Raw genomic sequence first — 6472 nt, forward strand, 5'->3', positions numbered from 1 at the left:
TTGAGGAGTATTTCTAAAAATTTATAGAGGCTCCAAGAGAGTTGTTGGCCAAAGGTTCACGGTCTTCATCAATGTAGACAAGGCCTTGTTCTACATGCCAAAATTGTACTATGGTAGGGTGGCTCTATCAACTTGAGTAGACATTGCTCAAGACTTTATTAATGGTCATCCTCAAATTAGAAGTATTGTGTACCAATCATGTCCTCATAGAAGTTATCATCATCTTCTACAATTGGTTGCACTTCCATTAGTGAGATCAAACTGTCTAGCTCCAAATTAGCTTGCTTTTGGTGAGATATGGCCATAAAAATGTACATAACAATTATTAACCATTTACATCATATCAACTGCAACAATAGTGATTTCTTGGTTGGATATGGTCATTTAGAGCGGAAGAATGTTAGCCATTGTGCAGGCACAAACCACTTTTTGTGCTTGAAGTTTGATCGAGAGCAAGTAGACATGCTTAAACTACTCATGATAAAGCTATTGCTTATGGTTGAGCTTCATCCTTTGAAGGTTGCAACTCTGGTTGCAAGATTTCTAAATGTAGTTGAATTGCTACCTAAAATTCTTTGCATTCATACCCAAGATGTTACTCTACCCATCCGTGAAGAGATTTGTTACATTTTTAGTGCCCTAGGTTGTCGTTTTACAAAGGGTCAAACTCACGGTCGTGAATTGCCAAGAATCCGATTTCAATGAGCCCAAAGGAGAGCTACTCAATGTTGACAAACTAGCAATTGTAGAGCTCTTCTTCTCAATGGGGTGTGTAGAATTGGCACTCTAGTCAAACATACTTTGAAGGCGATGGTATTGGGGGTTGACCACATTGACCTAGTCTTGTACACCTACTTAAGGGTGAGTCGCCACACAAACAAAGATGTGCAAACAATGGATGTCAATATGGATGTGATGTGGTGCATAGCAGTCACAATAGAATTTCTTTTCTTTGTATTTGAATATCTTGCTTTATCTCAAGCCAACTTAATCAAAAAAATATCCCCTTCGAGTAAAAATATCAAATTTTCTTAAACATACCCAAAAAATGTAGAAATTAGGGACACATTTTTAGTGCAATTTAAACTCCTATTTGTTGCTTTTAATCATTATTTGTGCAAACTAGCTTGGTTTGCAAGTATTTGGTTTTTGTATACACATAATTCAATTGAACCAATTAGAACACGATATCAATTTTTGCAACCCATGTTCAATACTGTGATTCAATCTGAAAAATGATGCACAAAATTTCTAAAATTGGACTAGAAAAATTACATGCATACACAAGAAAAGGTTGTGTGGTCATTGTAGGGTGTCATAGGCCTAGGATACACATTCTCTAAATTGTCAATCTTAGGAGCATGGCAAACCATCTAGAGCATGGAAACATCTCACATTGTGAGAGTTGGTTGGAATGGGAAAATGACCTATTGGAGAGGTGCCATGCTAAGCACTCCCGTAGTTTCTCTCAACACCTACTCTCAGTCTCACACACAAACACCAGTTGCCTATACTTTCTCTAACCACACACAGTCCTAGTAGTTTAATTCAAATGGACACACTATTAGGCTCAAACTACATAAATAGACTCAATTTTGTGACAAATTAAGTGCTCACATTAAATAATCCCATCTACATACTCATTAATCTCAAAATATTTCAATGCAAATTTGGCATCATAATGATGTGAAAAATGCAATTAGTCAAATGTATCCATGTGTCCCTGATTTTCCCAAAGGGTTGTCAACCCATTGCACAATTATTTCTTTTGTATTCAAAGCATTTTTGTACAAATTTAGTTGGAATGAATATTCATAGGTCGAATATCGTAAGATTAGCTATCTCACCTTTCCAAAAATTACTGGTCATTCTAAGATATCTATCTGACACGATGGATGTTGGTAATCCATGGTGTTTGAAAATCTGTCATATGAAGAGAGTTGCCATTTGGTGTGCCTTCGATGAATGAAGTGTGCTTGTTTGCTAAACCTATCAACTATTGTCCATATTCCTGTATTCCCATGGATAGACTTGGGTAATCCAAAGATGAAATCCATGGATATACTCTCCCATGGTGAATTTGGGATAGGCAATGGCTGGAGTAATCCAGGTTGCTTTCCTCTATCATATTTGGTCTTTTGGCATACTACTAACGTTCTATTGGTAGTAGTCCTGCTATTTGAGAGAATTTTGCTATGAAGCGTCTATAGTATGCGCACATACCAATATAGCTTCTTAGCTCATGTAGATTCCTTGGGTTAGGCCATTCTTTTATTACCTCTAACTTTGATGGATCCATACCGATACCATCTTGAGAGATAATATGACCTAGGTATTGAATCTCTTGAAGGAAAAATTTGCTTTTCTTTTGTTCGAGGAAAAGCTTGTTCTCCCCCAATGCTTGAAAAATCACTTGGAGATGTTGCTTATGTTCCTCCAAAGACTTGGAGTAGATGATGATATCATCAACGAACACTCCAGTGAATTTACGATAAGGTCTAAAAATTTTCTCCATTAGACGATTGAACGTAGCTGGTGCATTAGTCAAGCCAAAAGGCATGACTAGATATTCATAAAGACCAAAAGTTGAGCAAAACGCGGTCTTTAGGATATTTTCATCCAGTATCCTTATTTGATGATAGCCACTTTTAAGGTCGATTCTATTGAAGTAGGTAGAGCCTCGTAGCTTATCAAACGAATCTTCTACCCGAGGCACGGGAAATCTATTTTTGATAGTGATATGATTTAGTGATCGGTAGTGCACACACATACTGTATGTACCATCTTTATTTTGCACTACAAGGACTGGAGAACAAAAGGGAGAGGAACTAGGACTCACCATCCCTTTGTATACCAATTCCTATACTTGCCTCATGACCTCCTCTTGTTGAGCTTGAGACACTCGATAAGGAGGCCTGTTAGGCGGTGAGCTTTCTGGAAGGAGCTCAATTCGATGGTCATCATCCCCTTGTTTTGGAGGTAAGTCCATAGGGATATCATCGATGAACACATCTTGGAATCCTTTTAGAAAATTAGACAAGTCTAACTCTTCTTGATTCCTACCTTTTACTTTTGAGTAAACATTAGGATCTTTTAGAGACTCTTTGACAAAAATCATGTACGCAGAAATTGAGCTCGTCATTGACTTATCAAAAGCAGGAGGATTTACAACTGGAATAGTGCGACCATGCTCACTAGCATCTCTATAGATTTTCTTTCCCCTGTAGGTGAAGTAGATTCTACTTTCAAGGAACTTCATATTGGCAGCCATGCGATCAAACCATGGTGCCCCTAGGATAGCATCCTCATGTTGGAGAGGAGAGATGAAAAAGTCTTCTTTGTCGACATAGCGTTGGACATGAAGCCTCAACTTCCCCATCAAGGGAGTAATGGAGGCTTGTTGTCCCTTGAAAGCTGTGTCAACCGTTACCATATCTCCCATCTCAAAATCTTGAATGCCCAACTTGGTGGCCAACTCCATTGATATAAAGTTGTGAATAGAGCTAGGGTCAAACAAGATGAAGGCATACTCTCTTACCTTTCCCCAAGCATAGGAAAGTGATGATCCTTTGCAATGAGCATCCTCTTTTAAAGCTTCAATGGTGGAAGCCCTAGGAGTCTCATTGCGAGCATTCTTTTTGGGGCAAGAACGATAGCCATGTCCTTGCTCCCCACACTTGAAACACTTATGGTCCTTGTGAACAGCTTCAAGCTCTTCAGGAGAGAGTTTGTTTTTGCCTTTGTAAACTCCCTTATCCTTGGACTGATTGTTGTTATTGTTGTTGGTAGTGCCTTGGGAAGAATTTTGAGCATTGGTTTTCCTCTTTGCATCATTTTTGTCTTTGTTTTCCATGGGCTTGACATTCCGTCTAGCCCCTTGATGGAAATTGATGTGTGAAGCAACCATGGTGTGATGGATTACTTCGCTAATAGTACCAGGCTATTGAGAGTTGATGTATTCGGCCATCTCTTCAGGTAATCCCGCACAAAATTGTTGTCTTTGGTCAGCAAAGTCTATCTTTTGAAAGACAGTAGCCTTGAGATGTAAATCCCAAAACTTGTCTACATACTTGTGGATAGACTCATGAGAGAGAAGCTTTAGACCGTTCCATTTGGTAAGCACTTTGTCCTTTGCATCGCTTGCAAGGAATTGCTTCATGATGAAAACTAATAGAGTTTTCCATGTCTTCGGGGCTTTGCCATTGCCATGAAGGCTAGCCCACCATTGACGAGCTGATTTTTGGAAATGCATAGCTACATGGCGTAGCTTAGAGGACTCTGTGAAGCCCTCGTCTCTAAAGGCCCCATCAAATTGCTGGATGAAGGCCAGTGTCATTAGCACCAAAAGTGCCATCATAGGTGAGAAAAGAGATACTCTTTTCTCCCTCCTTGAACTTCTTTAGCTTTTGGTACCTTCGCCATGCAGGATATGATTTACGATGTCCTCCCCTCTTGTATTATTTAGGAGAATAGCCATAGCTTTTGTCGGAAGAGGAGGAAGGTGAAGAAGAAGAAGAAGATGGTGACCTCTTTCTAGTCTTTTTCTTCCTTTGTTTCCTCTCTTCCCTTCAGAATGACAAGGAGAAGGACTGTGTGTTGATCTTTTCCTCTTGGGAGGAGTGGGCGATCGTCTAGACTGTCGTCTTCATGGAGCCACATCTTTAGAGGAACTTAATGTTTCATTGCTTTCTTGCTCTTTGGATTCCTCCTCTTGAATGGGAGAGAGTCTTATTTTGGGGGTCTCTTCAAGAGGACTCCTAAGCTCTCTGTCCTCTTGGAGAGGAAGGGAAATTCCATAAGCACAAAGTTGTTGAGTAACTTCAGCTTGCAAAGCAGGGTTGCCCATAGCTTGTTGCAAGCTAGTAATGAGATAATTGACAAACATGGGGGCATCATCATTAGCACCTTTATGTGCAAAATCAAAGCTATCAATGTTCATTCTACTCTCTTGATTATTGTCAGCCATGTTAACATAATTTATGTATGTACTTAGTGTATGCTTTGGCAATTCAAAACTTTAGTTGCCACTCCTCTTAGCCTTAAAAAATTGGCTCTTAAGTATCTACACCCACGGCTCGAAGTGGTTAATTATAGAGAGTAATGGAGTAGGTCTAACATAGCAGAGTTGCCGATGGCTAGCTCCTTTCAGACTTCTTATGGCTCAATAATGGTAAAGTTGTAGGCAAGTCTAAAAAAACTCCATTATTAAGTCCAAATCTCCCGAGGTGTGCACCATATCCCACATAGTAGGCTCAACAAAACCGATACTAGATCCCAGTTCCACTTACCCTAATATAATTAACAACATCAACCATTTATAGGCTACTTAAGGACCTCTGTTATTAAGCAAGAAAAGAGAAACCAAATGCTCTGATACCAATGTAATGGAATTGGCCTATTAACTTAAGAGTAGCAGAAATTTAATGAGAGTACTTTTGAGAAATTACTTTGTGAGCATAGCGGGTGAACATAATTGATAATAAAAACATAGGCATAGCAATTAGTTAACTTGGCATGAACAATACTTTTGCAACAGAGAGAATTTACAGTTGAGGATCGGATTTATGTGGAGCTGGTCCCCCCTCCAATAGCCATTTGTATTATGATTTCTCCCATTAAGAGAGACTTGTTACAATACAATCTTTGTATTCCTTGTGACCCAGGTGATGCAATGAAAATGGAAAGCTTCATGCATCACAAGCATAACATAAACTTTGAAGAAAGCTTTAACTATCCCAAGCCTCAGTCCCAAGACCTCAAACACCTTCGAAGGTGGAGAGAGCTAGCAGGGAATGAGGGTAGGGAAGAGGAAAAAGAAACATTTTATAGGAGAAAGAATTATATAGCATACATAATAGCATAGTAATGAATATGGAGAAGATGGCAAGCTCAAGCATTGAAGCATGGCTCTTGGTTGGATTTGCACTCCATAGCCAAGAGTGTTGGTGTAGGCTCTCAACTCTTTAAGGAACTTGGAGAAGGAGATGGAGCTCTTGCACTTTGCATAGCACACAATGAGAGTGTGTGTGAGTGTGTGTGGGTGAGTATACCCCCTAAGTAACCCCCTAGCTTGCTTGGGGTGACCCCCCTCTTGTAGCGCATGCTTGAAGCTCATTGGACCCTCCACGCCTAGCCAATCACAAGCAGGAGGCATTACAAGCAACAAGGGTTTACTTGGAACAAGTGTCCCCCTTTCCCCTTTGAGAGAGAGGACTTGATAAATGCCAAAACAATTAGATAAGTCAAGTAATTTATCATTGGACCCCTTTTAAGCGTGGCCAATAGGATTCAAGCACCTCATGAAGGTAGCATGGGTAGGAGCTTGACATGTGTCCTTGCTGCCTCTTAAGGCTTGGGGTTACCTTGAGTGTGTGTGGGTGTGTTCTCTCACTAGCCCCTACAATATGGGCTCACCCCCTCTTATGTAGGGCTCCTTTTGACTTTAGGTGCTCAAGCAACTTACTCATCAAGC

The sequence above is a fragment of the Adiantum capillus-veneris genome, chromosome 17, assembly GCF_014529385.1.
Source record: "Adiantum capillus-veneris isolate H3 chromosome 17, ASM1452938v2, whole genome shotgun sequence".
NCBI classification, from domain to species: domain Eukaryota; kingdom Viridiplantae; phylum Streptophyta; class Polypodiopsida; order Polypodiales; family Pteridaceae; genus Adiantum; species Adiantum capillus-veneris.